This window comes from Callithrix jacchus, chromosome 2, assembly GCF_049354715.1.
Source record: "Callithrix jacchus isolate 240 chromosome 2, calJac240_pri, whole genome shotgun sequence".
In the NCBI taxonomy this organism is placed as follows: domain Eukaryota; kingdom Metazoa; phylum Chordata; class Mammalia; order Primates; family Cebidae; genus Callithrix; species Callithrix jacchus.
Genome location: NC_133503.1, coordinates 139,171,426 through 139,187,293, shown reverse-complemented (window position 1 = coordinate 139,187,293; position 15,868 = coordinate 139,171,426).

Sequence of the window (15,868 nt, the reverse complement as noted above, 5' to 3'; positions counted from 1 at the left end):
GCCAAGAGTGCTGCTTAATGCCATTAGATGAAGGTAAGAATAGAGGAGAAGGAGGCTGAGGTAGGTTGCTTCAATACAAGGTCATGATCACTTGCTCAGTTACTGGCCCTCGGCCAATTTTCTGATCTGAAACCCATTGACTGAAGAGGTGGCTGGGTCTCTAGGAGGAAGAACCCTGCTGTGCCATAGCATGTGGACACTGTAATGATTCCCTTAAGCCTTCCTCAGAAGGACCTGTGGCCATTTACTCGTGTGACTATATATTGGAAAAGAGAAATGGCTAGACATTTCAAAGAAGTGTTGGATACAGACTCTGAGTTAACACTGAAACCCAGAGACCCACAATGTTTCTATAGATCCCTAATGAATGGAGATCTGGCAAGTCTGGCCTATTATGGGTTCACAGGGACCCATATTTTGTATTTGGAATATCTCTTACATTGAACCCCTGGCCTGTGGGTAAGAGGTAGCACAGTGGGGAAGGCCAAGTAGAAGCCTCCAAAGCCTGTTTTTGGCATCCTGGAGAAAATAGTAAATAAAAACAATACTGCATTCAATTTTCTTTTCTGGGAAGTCGGTGTGGGGGTGGGGATGATGTGAGTGATGGAGATTGGTGCCACCATTTAAGACCTAAGGAATGCAGGGATGAATGGTGGTTCTTACCATATCTCCATTTAATTCATCAGTCTAGCCCTTTCAGACACATGATGGATCATGAAGAATGGCTATAGACTACCACAAACTCAATTAGCAGTAGCCCAGATTATAGTTCTGTGTTGAACATAATATCTTTGCTACAGTAGTTTAATAGCCTCATATACATGGTATGTGGCTGCTGATTGGGCATTCTTTTTTATTCCAATCAGAAAGAAGGAGCAGAGACAGTTTGCATTTACAAGGAGCAGGCAACAATATTTAGTTCTGCCCCATGGCTATGCTAACTGTCCCACTCACTGTCGTAACACAGTCTGAATAGGTCTGAACTATCCAGGAATCAAGAATTGCAAACAAGAGTAGGCCCACTTGCTATCACTTCCAATGACCCATCCAGGGACTTTGTGCTTTACACTCCCACAATACTGAGCTTTGCAGAATTAGAGGTTCTAGTCTGTAAGTGTATTCTTGTGGGGCTATATCACATGTCCCATTGAACTACAAGTTATGGTTGCTACCTGGGTACTTCAGACTGCTGATGTCCAAACACCAGAAGGTAGAAGTGAATTCATCATTTTGGTAGGGAAAATTGTCCATGGTCAGCAGGAGGAGGTGAGGTTACTTTTACACAATGGAACAGGGAGGAATAAATGTGAAACTCGGTGGAGCCAATTGGGCACCTTTTGGGATTATTTATCCAGTTGTATCAAGGGCTCAGATAACTTAGGAATTAGAGTGTTGGGTCATACCACTGGGCAAGCTCTCAAGACCTGGTGAGGTGACACTGAGGATGAGGGGAATTTAAAATGGACAGTGGAGAAGGGACACAGTGACCAACTGCAGATATGGGACTGAGTTTGCCCAACTAACCTGAGTTTCTCCACAGGAAGAGAAGTCCACAGGAATGAGAGGGAAGCTGCTCACTGAACACACATGGAGAAATGGATGTGCATGGTACAAGGAGTGGCTGCGGTAGCCGTGGAGGTGCTCCACTCAAATCTTTCTTCAAGAGCAGTTCATGGGTAGTGCTCAGCTGTGCATCTTTGGATTTAACACACCATTCCTGCTGAGGCCTTGCTCTCCATTGGCTGTTTCTATCCAGTGGCCAAACATGGTAGAGCTGCTAGAACCAGCCAAACCTGCCCAACTTGGAGTCCTCTAACAAGAAAGCTTTGCTCTGGGGCTTCCTCTTGGCCTGGCTCAGAGTTTATCAGTTTCACTGCTGCCTAAACCTCCTCCTATCCAGTTGTCCTTTTATCTCTTTCTCCTTGCACAGGTCTCAGCTCTGCATGGGGTCCTAAAAGCTCTCCCTGCCTACTCCTGCTCTGTCACCCGGACGCTTCACAAACATTTCTCTTTGCTTATTTTATTCTGATTGGCATCTGCTTCCTGGATGACCTAAAGTGGCACAGGAAGTCTCAGAAAATGGTAAATAAAATTCCTCTTCAATGCCCCCCAACCCGCCACACACAAAAAATTAGAAATAAAATTCTTCACTTCAATATGGAGGAGTAACTGGGCAGGGCTCTGTCTGGACATGTTCAGAAATGCAAGGAAATAAGAATAACTGTCATGAAGAAAATCCTTAGTCCAAAGCTATTTTCAAGTGGCTTCATAATTCCAAGTTCTATTAACTTGCGTGAAAGGTCTTAAACTTGTCAGATCTAATTCCTGTTTTCTGCCATGATTTAGAAGTTTTCCTGCAAAGTGGCAGAGGACAGTAATTGAACTTGCGGTCCTGAATCACGACTGGATGAGGATTGGCCCAAATCAGATCTCTTTCAAGTCTCTCTGGGATCACCAAGGGCAACGGTGCCCTTGACTTCCAGAGAAAATCATGAAAAAGCATTAACATGTACTTTACAGCTAGCCTTGATGGACTGAAGACCACTTTCTTATGCTTCCTCTTCCTCCTAGTTGGACACCCACCAGGTGAAGTGGGTGGTCTCTGCTAGGAAGAGTGTTTTTTCCCCCCACACCAAGGGCAAGGGAAATGGATGCAAACAAGGCAGGAGTATTTAAGCCCTTGGTGACTTCTGGAGATGACGTTTCTTCCATCTATCACCACCAGCCAGGGCTTCAGTGAGCCAGAAGAGTATAGCACTCTTTGGAGAGAAACATTCATTCATCTGTTGATAGGAGTTGTCTGGAGCTTCTGGTTAAATTGCATTTTCCTCACTGTCTCTACCTATGCCTAAGAGAGCTGAGAGGCTGAAGCAATAGGAGTAACTTCAACTTGGTTAACTGGTGTGCATCCTAGTAATAGTGAATGTTTGTTGTTTACAATCATCTTATATACGCTTTTCACACAGTTTCCATCTTGTCTAGATTCCCAATTAAAGTCATCGGTTGGGTTAAGGCAATCCTATTAAAATGTCTCCTGAATGTAGGCATTTGGTGAATGTGTATTGCATGAAATTGAGTTGACTGTAATTTAGTTGCTTATTTTTCGGTCTTCCCCACTGGTCTGAGTTCCTTGAAGGTAGACGGTGTGTCTTTTATCTCTGTGTGTACAGAGCCTAGTACAGAGCTGCACATATGGGGCAATCAGTAATTGTCTGTTGAATGAATGAATGAGGGAGCAGAGCCATAATGCACTAGCAAAGATGAATTTATTGGAGTACTTATAAAGCAACATAAGAGAGATAAAGCTGAGACTGTAAGGAATGAGACTCAAGAAGTTGACACATTGGAGGGCTTATACTCAGAGAAATCAAAGTCCATGCACTGTGGCTCCTGGGCCACGAAGACTGGCATGACTGATGACGGGGGAAGAATATGGGTTGGTGCAAGGCTTGACCCTAACTGCTGCTCTGCCTCTGTTTCCACCATGAGGCCAGGCTAGCTGGCATCAGCATCAGCATTGCTGAATGAAACAGAGAGCCTTCCCTAATTCTCACTTCTGCCCCTGACTGTAGCCAACCTTAGTTGCATGCAATCTAAGCAATCATAGCTTCCTTCAGCCACTGTTTCCCTTACTGTAAGTCCTTGGCCTGATATTTGATGTGACACGGGCTCATTCAATAAACTGTTACTCCTCAAAGTTGGCAATAGTAACTCATAGTGCTTTTTCCATAAAAATCAGTGGCTGTTGCCCATACATGGAAAATTTGTGCAATGCTTCTTCCCTCTACTCCTCTTGACAGTGCTCAATAAAGTAAACTTGCCAGTGATTCCCTACGTGGTAGAAGCGTTCTTGTGGGTAAACTTGTACCTTGTCATGGGAACCTGCTATTCCTTCTGAACAGTCAGCAGGAATCATTTCACAGGATGTGCACCTTGGGGTAGGAGCAGAGGAGGAAAGTGCTCATGTCAGGTATCCCTGAATTCCACCACAAAATGTACCATAAACTTCTAGTTTCCAGTTTCATTCTGTAAATGAGTAAAAACTTAACAGGTGTTCATAGAATTAATTAATTAATTAATCTGATGAGCTGTGAGGCAAAGCAGAGTTTTAAAAAGTCTGCAAATATGTGTTATTTAAAATTTAATTATGAGAAAAAGGGAGGTGGAATGGATGAATGAATAAAGAATAAATGTCCTAAATAGGATGACCCTATTCATTAGAGCTCCCACACATGCCATATTCAAATGTGACCTATAGCATTTTTTATTACAATCATTTTTGTACTTGAAGTAGGAGGTGATTCAGTCTAGATGTGAATTTGGGAGTAACAAGGAAAATAAGGACTACATATACGCTCAGTGATTTAAACCATGTGAAATGAACAAAGAAAAAACAATGCAACGAAAAGGTGCAAGACCTTTTGGGAAAAACATAAAACTTAATAGAAAGATATTAAAAAGTATGCTTAACTATTAAAAGAGACCTAGATTTATGTCTTTAATTTCTAAACAAATGAGGAGATACACCACGAATATAGATAGGGAGACTCAATAACATAAATAGATAATTCTCTCCCAATTAGTCTATGAATTTGATGCAATTTTAACAAAAATTTTGATTATAGAATTTATAAAATCAAAGGGCCATGAAAGACAATGTTAAAAATAGACAAGATTGGATTAAAAAAATCAGCCTCAGATTAAAGATGGCTGAATAGAGACAGCTCCTGTGTGCAACACCCAGCAAGAGAGATGCAGAAAGTGAGAGATCTCCTACCTCCAACTGAGGTAACAGGTTCATTTCAACGGGTCTGGTCAGATGGTGAGCAAAGCCTAGGCAGGGCAGATCAAGGTGGGGAGGGGCGCTGCTTCACCCAGAAAGTGCATCTGACTAGAGAATCGGAAGTGGCCCCTGGGCAACCAGGTCCAGTTACAGCACTACCCCAAAGCCTCAACAATCCACAGAACAGGGGATCTTCACTGGTCAAGCACCTCTGGGAATTACAAGTACAGAGTGCACAGAGTTGAACAATAATCCAGGCTGGTGCCATGGACTGTTGGCACAGATCCATGCAAACACATAACCCCATAAGCTGTCTGGGAGAGCCTGTGGCCTGAGCTACTGGCCCCTCTCCACCACAGGGAGAGAGAGGGAGCTGAAAGCGGGGAGACAGGCTGTGTGGCTAGGCAGGCCCCTCCTCCCAAAAATGCCAGCAGGCTGAAGAACTAATGTGTGGGGGTTTCGCAACCAGTGCCTCAGTCTGAGCTGAACCCTGAATGATCCAGCTCCCTGGAGAAAATGGCACCCGCCGTTAAACAGGAGGGCCTAGTCTTCATGTGTAAACAAAAAACACAGGAAGTCTACATAGCAACGTGACATGACAGAGTCCTTGACAACCCAGCAGGCCTCCAGGTTAGCGGAAGGAGGGGCACCTGCAGTTAAAGAGGTGGGCCTAACTTCGCAGTGTAAACACAAAGAAGATACATAGCAACCTGACAGAGTCCCTGGAAACCCAGCAGCTCCTGGACAGGCAAACAAGTGGCCTCATCAAGCAGCTCCCCCAGATCAAAGCTAGATGAATTCATGAAGATGGAAAGAAACCAGCACAAAAAAGATGAAACCAGCAAAGACCAGAATGCCTCTTCTCCTTCAAGGGATCACAACTCCTCACCAAAAAGGGATCAAAACATGACAGAGAACGAGTTTGATGAATTGACAGAAACAGGCTTCAGAAGTTGGGTAATAACAAACTTCTCTGAGCTAAAGGAACACATTCTAACTTAATACAAAGAACCTAAAAACCTTGAATAAAGGTTAGATGAAAAGCTAACTAGAATAACCAGCTTAGAGAAGAATATAAACAACTTGATGGAGCTGAAAAACACAGCACAAGAACTACGTGAAGCAAACACAAGTTTCAATAGCTGAATTAATCAAGCAGAAGAAAGGCTATCAGACATTGAAGATCAAATCAATGAAATAAAATGAGAAGGAAAGACTAGAGAAAAAATAGTGAAAAGAACAAAGCCTCCAAGAAATATGGGATTATGTGAAAAGACCTAATCTACACTTGATTGGTGTGCCAGAATGTGACAGGGAGATGAATCCAAGCTGGAAGACACTCTCCTGGATATTATCCAGGAGAACTTCCCCAGCCTAGCAAGGCAGGCCAGCATTCAAATCCAAGATATACAGAGAATTCCACAAAGATATTCATCAAGAAGAGCCATCCCAAGAAGGCACATAATCATCAGGTTCACCAGGGTTGAAGTGAAGGAAAAAATGCTAAGGGCAGCCAGAGAGAAAGGTCAGGTCACCCACAAAGGGAAGTCCATCAGACTTAAGGCAGATCTCTCAGCAGAAACCCTATAACCCAGAAAAGAGTGGGGGGCCAATAGTCAACATCCTTAAAGAAAAGAACTTTCAACCCAGAATCACATATCAAGCCAAACTAAGCCTCATAAGTGAAGGAGAAATAAAATCCTTTATGGACAAGCAATTACTGAGAGATTTTGGTACCACCAGACCAGCGTTACAAGAGCTCCTGAAAGAAACACTAAACATGGAAAGGAACAAGTACCAGCCACTGCAAAAACATATCAAATGGCAAAGTACAATAATGCAATGAAGAAACCGAGTCACCTAATGGACAAAAATAAACCAGTCAGTGACAAAATAGCAGGATCAAATTCAGACATAACAATATTAACTTTGAATGTAAATGGCCTAAATGCCTCAATCAAAAGACACAGACTGGCAAACTGGAAAAAAAGTCAAGACCCGCCAGTGTACTATATTCAGAAGACCCATCTTATGTGCAAAGACACACATAGACTCAAAATAAAGGGATGGAAGAAGATTTACCGAGCAAATGGAGAACAAAAAAAAAAAAAAGCATTGTAATCCTAGTCTCTGATAAAGCAGACTTTAAACCAACAAAGATCAAAAGAGACAAAGAAGAGCATTACATAATGGTAAAAGGAATACTCCAACAAGAAGAGCTAACTGTCCTAAATATATATACACCCAACACAGGAGCATCCGGGTACATAAAGTAAGTTTTCAATGTCCTAAAAGGACATTTAGACTCCCACACAATAATAGTGGGAGACTTCAACATCCTACTGCCAATATTAGACAGATCAATGAGACAGAAAATTAACAATACACCTAGGACTTGAACTCAGATCTGGACTAAGCGGACCTAATAGACATCTACAAAACACTCCACCCCAAATCCACAGAATATACATTCTTCTCAGCACCACATTGCACTTACACTAAAACTGACCACATAATCATAAGTAAATCACTCCTCAGCAAATACTTTTTATTCTTTTGAATGGAAATCATAACGAATAGTCTATCAGACCACAGTGCAATCAAATTAGAACTCAGGATTAGGCAACTCACTCAAAACCACACAACTACATGGAAACCGAACAACTTGCTTCTGAATGGACTGGATAAATAATGAAATGAAGGCAGAAATAAAAATGTTCTTCAAAACCAACGAGAATGAAGACACAATGCACCAGAATCTCTGGGACACATTTAAAGCAGTGTCTAAAGGGAAATTTATAGCAATAAATGCCCACATGAGAAACAAGGAAAGAGCTATAATCGACACCCTATCATCAAAATTGAAAGAGTTAGAGGGGCAAGATCAAAAAAATCAAAAGCTATCAGAGGACAAGAAGTAAGTAAGATCAGAGCAGAAACGAAGGATATAGAGACACAAAAACCCTTCAAAAAAATCAATAAATCCAGGAGCTGATTTTTTGAAAACAACAAAATAGACAGACTGCTAACCAGACTAATAGAAAAGAGAGAAGAATCTAATAGAAGCAATAAAACAATGATAAACATGATCTTTCTTCCTCTTCTTCACTCCTTTTTTTCCCTTCTCTCCAAAAAAAAAAAGGTTAAAAAAAAAAAGCAAGAACAAAAAAATCCCCCAAACCAGGAATAAAAAAAAAAAAAAGAAAAAAATAACAATGTGACTAGTCTTTATAGCTTTGGATAGATGGATTAATATTTCAGAAGGTATAGGTACTAGTGACATTAGTAAAGAAAAATGTATTTGGGCATCATACATAGCTAATAAATCATTGTCTTTGGGGGAAGAATAAAAGTGATTTCATTTTGACAGAGCTCAAAGTATTATTAATTACATAGATGCTAATATGGTATTGAGGAATATCATAGAAAGGCATTGAAATGCAACTTCTCACCTGGATTGCATAAAGGATGATGAGATGTTCATCACAAGATTTCTCTACTTTGGCACAGTGAGCATATTAAAGATTGCATGCAAAATCCCAAAGCAGAAAAAAATATTAATCATTAGTATATAACATTCATTAGTACAAAAAAAAAAAAAGATGAGGGGATATCACCACCAATTCCACAGAAATACAAACCACCATCAGAGATTACTGCAAACAACTCTATGCACACAAACCAATAAATCTGGAAGAAATGGATAAATTCCTGGACACTTGCACTCTCCCAAGACTAAACCAAGAAGAAGTTGAAACCCTGAATAGACCAATAACAAGGTCTGAAGTTGAAGCAGCAATTAATAGCCTACCAACCAAAAAAAGCCCAGGTCCGGATGCATTTACAGCTGAATTCTACCAGAAGTACAAAGAGCTGGTACCATTCCTTCTGAAACTATTTCAAACAATACAAAAAGAGGGAATCCTCCTCAACTCATTTTATGAGACCAACCTCATCCTGTCACCAAAATCTGGCAAAGACTCAACTAAAAAAGAAAACTTCAGGCCAATATCTATGAATAATGTTGATGTAAAAATCTTCAATAAAATACTGGCAAACTGAATGCAACAGCACATCAAAAAGCTAATTCATCGAGGATTGGAGCCCGCGTTGAATTCGCAAACGGTGAGTCAGTGCTGCATTTCCAGACTGATCTTTGTTGCCCACAGAACGGGGAAACTCCCAAGTATAAAAAGACACAGGACGCCAGGCAGTAGGTCTGCCTGGCGAAGCCGGCAGCCGGGGCGGCGGCGGCCGGCCCTACCCAGCAATCCCCACAGGGCGCGCTATTCCGGGTGCCTTGTTGAACCGGCAACCTGAGACTTGAGAGGGCTGGACTTGAGACTGAACGAGACTTGCACAGTAGCCCAGCCCAGGGGATTGCAGGGACAGATCGCTTGGGATACCCAGTGGGACGAACAAAACCGCGATTTCAAACTATCCCGGGCAGACGGTCCGAGACGCTCTGTGGGGGAGGGGCGTCCTCCACTACGGAGGCAACTGAGATACACGCCCACTGCTGACGCAGCCAGCCGTTGCCGAGGCAACCCGTCCCTACTGAGATACACGCCCACTGCTGACGCAGCCTGCCGTTGCTGAGGCAACACGCTACAACGAAGAGACTCCGCCGCAGGGTGTGGCGGAGACCACAGCAGAGCCGGCAGGAACAGCGTGAATCACACAACAGCAGGGCGGAGCCTCCGCAGCCAAACAGTGGCTAGTCTGCCTTTGAGCTGGGCAGGACACCTGATCGGACATCCAAAAATAAAGCCCAAACCCCTCAACACAGAGCATTTGAGAAAAAAAAAAGGGTTGTTTAATGAGCTGTGTTGCAGCAGAATCAAACATAGCAGCCTAACAGCCCTGAATGAACAACAGAGTGCACAGCTCAGCAATTAAACCCCTATAAAGTACAAACTGTCTCCTCAAGCAGCTCCCTGACCCCTCTATATCCAAAAGACTGTCATTAGGCAGGCATCATCCTGGGACAAAGAGAGCAGAAAAAGAAACTGGTAGCATCCCTCGCTGTGCCACGGCTACTAGAGGTGCACCCCAGACAAGCAGGGTCTGGAGCAGACCTCAACAGTCGTACAGCGAAGGGGCTAGACTGGTAGAAGGAAAACCAAGCAACAGAAATACTTCATCATCAACATTCTGGGTGTCCACTCAGAGACCCAAACGAAAAGTCAGCAACTACGCAGACGACCAGCGGACAAATCCACAAAGATGGGAAGAAACCAGCGCAAAAAGGAGGAAAACACCCGAAACCAGAACACATCGCCTCCTAGAAAGGACCAAAACTCCTCACCAGCAAGGGAACAAAGCTGGACGGAGAATGACTGTGACGAAATGACGGAATTAGACTTCAGAAGATGGATAATGAGAAACTTTTGTGAGCTAAAAGATCATGTATTCAATCAATGCAAAGAAACTAAGAACCTTGAAAAAAGATTTGAAAAAAGATTCGAGGAAATGATAACAAGAATGGATACCTTAGAGAGGAATATGAATGAATTAAAGGAGCTGAAAAACACAATACGAGAACTTCGCGAAGCAAACGCAAGTTTCAATAGCCGAATTGACCAAGCAGAAGAAAGAATATCTGAAGTCGAAGACCAACTCAATGAAATAAAACGAGAAACCAAGATCAGAGAAAAAAGCGCAAAAAGGAACGAACAAAGTCTCCAAGAAATGTGGGACTATGTGAAAAGACCTAACCTACGTTTGATAGGTGTACCAGAAGGGGACGAAGAGAATGAATCCCAGCTGGAAAATACTCTTCAGGACATCATCCAGGAAAATTTCCCCCACCTAGCAAGACAAGCCAACACTCAATTGCAGGAAATACAGAGAACACCACAAAGATATTCCGCAAGAAGAGCAACCCCAAGGCACATAATTGTCAGATTCAACAGGGTTGAAATAAAGGAGAGAATACTAAGGGCAGCCAGAGAGAAAGGTCAGGTCACCCACAAAGGGAAGCCCATCAGACTCACAGCAGATCTCTCAGCAGAAACACTACAAGCCAGAAGAGAGTGGGGGCCAATATTCAACATTCTTAAAGAAAAGAACTTTCAACCCAGAATTTCATATCCAGCCAAACTGAGCTTCAGAAGTGAAGGAAGAATAAAATCCTTTGCGAACAAGCAAGTACTCAGAGATTTTGTCACCACCAGGCCTGCTTTACAAGAGCTCCTAAAAGAGGCACTACACATAGAAAGGATCAATCAGTACCAGCCATTCCAAAATCACACTGAATGCTAAAGAGCTTCAACATAATGAAGAATCTACAACAACTAACAGGCAAAACAGCCACTTAGAATCAAAATGGCAGTATCAAATTCACACATAACAATATTAACCCTAAATGTAAATGGACTAAATGCACCAATCAAAAGACACAGACTGGCAAATTGGATAAAAATCCAAAACCCATCAGTGTGCTGTATCCAGGAAACCCATCTCACATGCAAGGACACACAAAGGCTCAAAATAAAGGGATGGAGGAAGATTTACCAAGCTAATGGAAAGCAAAAAAAAGCAGGAGTTGCAATTCTCATCTCTGATAAAATAGACTTTAAAGCAACAAAGATCAAAAGAGACAAAGAAGGCCATTACATAATGGTAAAAGGATCGATACAACAAGAAGAGCTAACGATCCTAAACATATATGGACCCAATACAGGAGCACCCAGATACATAAGGCAAGTTCTTAATGACCTACAAAAGGACTTAGACTCCCACACAATAATAGTGGGAGACTTTAACACTCCACTGTCAATACTAGACAGATCAACCAGACAGAAAATCAACAAGGATACCCAGGGCTTGAACTCAGACCTGGAGCAAGCAAACCTGGTGGACATTTACAGAACTCTCCACCCCAAATCCACAGAATACACATTCTTCTCAGCACCACATCACACCTACTCTAAAATTGACCACATAATTGGAAGTAAAGCACTGCTCAACAAATGCAAAACAACTGAAATCATAACAAACAGCCTCTCAGACCATAGTGCAATCAAGTTAGAACTCAGAATTCAGAAACCGACCCAGAACCGCACAGCTTCATGGAAACTGAACAACTGGCTCTTGAATGTTGACTGGGTAAACAACGAAATGAAGGCAGAAATAAAGAAGTTCTTCGAAACCAATGAGAATGAAGACACAACGTGCCAGAACCTCTGGGACACATTTAAAGCAGTCTCTAGAGGAAAATATATAGCAATAAGTGCCCATATGAGGAGAATGGAGAGATCCAAAATTGACACCCTATCGTCAAAATTGAAAGAGCTAGAGGAGCAAGATCAAAAAAACTCAAAACCCAGCAGAAGACAAGAAATTACTAAGATCAGAGCTGAGCTGAAGGAGATTGAGACACGAAAAACCCTTCAAAAAATCAATAAATCCAAGAGCTGGTTTTTTGAAAAGATCAACAAAATAGACAGACCACTAGCCAGATTGATTAAAAATAAAAGAGAGAACAATCAAATAGATGCAATAAAAAATGATAAAGGGGAAATCACCACAGATTCCACAGAAATTCAAACCATCATCAGAGAATATTACAAACAACTCTATGCACATAAACTAGTAAACCTGGAAGAAATGGATAAATTCCTGGACTCCTGTGTCCTCCCAAGCCTAAACCAGGAGGAAGCTGAAACTATGAATAGACCAATAACAAGGTCTGAAGTTGAGGCAGCAATTAAGAGCCTACCTCACAAAAAAAGCCCAGGTCCAGATGGGTTCACAGCCGAATTCTACCAGACACACAAGGAGGAGCTGGTACCATTCCTTCTAAAACTATTTCAAACAATCCAAAAAGAGGGAATCCTTCCCAAATCATTTTATGAGACCAACATCATCCTGATACCAAAACCCGGCAGAGACCCAACGAGAAAAGAAAACTTCAGGCCAATATCCATGATGAACATAGATGCAAAAATCTTCAATAAAATATTGGCAAGCCGATTGCAACAGCAAATCAAAAAACTTATTCATCATGATCAAGTAGGATTCATCCCAGGGATGCAAGGCTGGTTCAACATACGCAAGTCTATCAACGTAATTCACCACATAAACAGAACCAAAAACAAAAACCACATGATTATCTCAATTGACGCAGAGAAGGCATTTGACAAAATTCAACAGCCCTTTATGCTAAAAACCCTCAATAAACTCGGTATCGATGGAACGTATCTCAAAGTAATAAAAGCTATTTATGACAAACCAACAGCCAATATCATACTGAATGGGCAAAAACTGGAAGCATTCCCTTTGAAATCTGGTACTAGACAAGGATGCCCTCTCTCACCACTCCTATTCAATATAGTACTGGAAGTTCTAGCCAGAGCAATCAGGCAAGAAAAAGAAATAAAGGGTATTCAAATAGGAAAGGTGGAAGCCAAATTGTCTCTATTTGCAGACGACATGATAGTATACCTAGAAGACCCCATCGCCTCAGCCCAAAAACTCCTGAAACTGATAAACAACTTCAGCAAAGTCTCAGGATATAAAATCAATGTGCAAAAATCACAAGCATTCGTCTACACCAATAACAGACTTAAAGAAAGCCAAATCAAGAGCGAACTGCCATTCGCAATTGCTACCAAAAGAATAAAATACCTTGGAATACAACTCACAAGGAACGTAAGGGACCTCTTCAAGGAGAACTACAAACCACTGCTCAACGAAATCAGAGAGGACACAAACAGATGGAGAAACATTCCATGTTCATGGTTAGGAAGAATTAATATCGTGAAAATGGCTATACTGCCCAAAGTAATTTACAGAATCAACGCTATCCCCATCAAGCTACCATTGACTTTCTTCACAGAACTGGAAAAAACCACCATGAACTTCATATGGAACCAAAAGAGAGCCCGCATAGCCAAGTCAATTCTAAGCAAAAAGAACACAGCGGGGGGCATCACACTACCGGATTTCAAACTATACTACAAGGCTACAGTAATCAAAACAGCATGGTACTGGTACCAAAACAGAGATATAGACCAATGGAACAAAACAGAGGCACCGGAGGCAACACAACATACATACAACTATACAATCTTTGATAAACCTGACAAAAACAAGCAATGGTGCAAGGATTCCATGTTTAACAAATGGTGTTGGGAAAACTGGCTAGCCATGTGCAGAAAGCAGAAACTGGACCCCTTCCTGACACCTTACACTAAAATTAACTCCAGATGGATTAAAGACTTAAACATAAGACCTGGCACCATAAAAACCCTAGAAGGAAATCTAGGCAAAACTATCCAGGACATAGGAGTAGGCAAGGACTTCATGAACAAAACACCAAGAGCATTGGCAACAAAAGCCAAAATAGACAAGTGGGACCTAATGAAACTCCACAGCTTCTGCACGGCAAAAGAAACAGTCACTAGAGTGGATCGGCAACCAACAGAATGGGAAAAAATTTTCGCAGTCTACCCATCTGACAAAGGGCTGATATCCAGAATTTACAAACAACTCAAGCAGATTTACAGGAAAAAAACAAACAAGCCCATTCAAAAGTGGGCAAAGGATATGAACAGATACTTTACGAAAGAAGACATATATGAGGCCAACAATCATATGAAAAAATGCTCATCGTCACTGGTCATCAGAGAGATGCAAATCAAAACCACATTGAGATACCATCTCACGCCAGTTAGAATGGCGATCATTAAAAAATCTGGAGACAACAGATGCTGGAGAGGATGTGGAGAAAAAGGAACACTTTTACACTGTTGGTGGGAGTGTAAATTAGTTCAACCATTGTGGAAGACAGTGTGGCGATTCCTCAAGGCCTTAGAAATAGAAATTCCATTTGACCCAGCAATCCCATTACTGGGTATATATCCAAAAGACTATAAATCGTTCTACTATAAGGACACATGTACACGAATGTTCATTGCAGCACTGTTTACAATAGCAAAGACCTGGAATCAACCCAAATGCCCATTGATAATAGACTGGATTGGAAAAATGTGGCACATATACACCATGGAATATTATGCAGCAATCAGAAATGATGAGTTCGTGTCGTTTGTAGGGACATGGATGAATCTGGAAAACATCATCCTCAGCAAACTGACACAAGAACAGAAAATGAAACACCGCATATTCTCACTCATAGGTGGGTGATGAAAAATGAGAACACATGGACACAGAAAGGGGAGTACTAAACACTGGGGTCTATTGGGGGGAAAAGGGGAGGGCCAGTGGGAGGGGGAGGTGGGGAGGGATAGCCTGGGGAGAAATGCCAAATGTGGGTGAAGGGGAGAAGAAAAGCAAAGCACACTGCCATGTGTGTACCTACGCAACTGTCTTGCATGCTCTGCTCATGTAACCCAAAACCTATAATCCAATAAAAAATTAAAAAAAAAAAAAAAAAAAAAAAAAGCTAATTCATCATGATCAAGTAGGCTTCATCCTGGGGATGCAAGGCTGGTTTAACAAATGCAAGTCTATAAACATAATCCATCACATAAACAGAACCAAAGACAAAAACCACATGATTATCTCAATAGATGCAGAGAAGGCCTTTGACAAAATTCAACAGCTATTTATGCTAAAAACTCTCAATAAACTAGGTATTGATGGAATGTATCTGAAAGTAATAAAAGCTATTTATGACAAACCCACAGCCAATGTCATACTGAATGGGCAAAAACTAGAAACATTCTCTTTGAAATCTGGCTCTAGACAAGGATGCCCTCTCTCACCACTCCCGTTCAATATAGTATTGGAAGTTCTAGCCAGAGTGATCAGGAAAGAAAAAGAAATAAAGAGTATTCAACTAGGAAAGGAGGAAGTCAAATTGTCTCTATTTGCAGATGAAATAATTGTATATTTAGAAGACCACCTTGTCTCAGCCCAAAATCTCCTTAAACTGATAAGCAACTTCAGCAAAGTCTCAGGATACAAAATCAATGAGCAGAAATCACAAGCATTCCTATACACCAATAACAGACAAACAGAGTGCCAAGAGCAAACTCTCATTCACAATTGCTACAAAGGGAATAAAATACCTAGGAATACAACTAACAAAGGATATAAAGGATCTCTTCAAGGAGA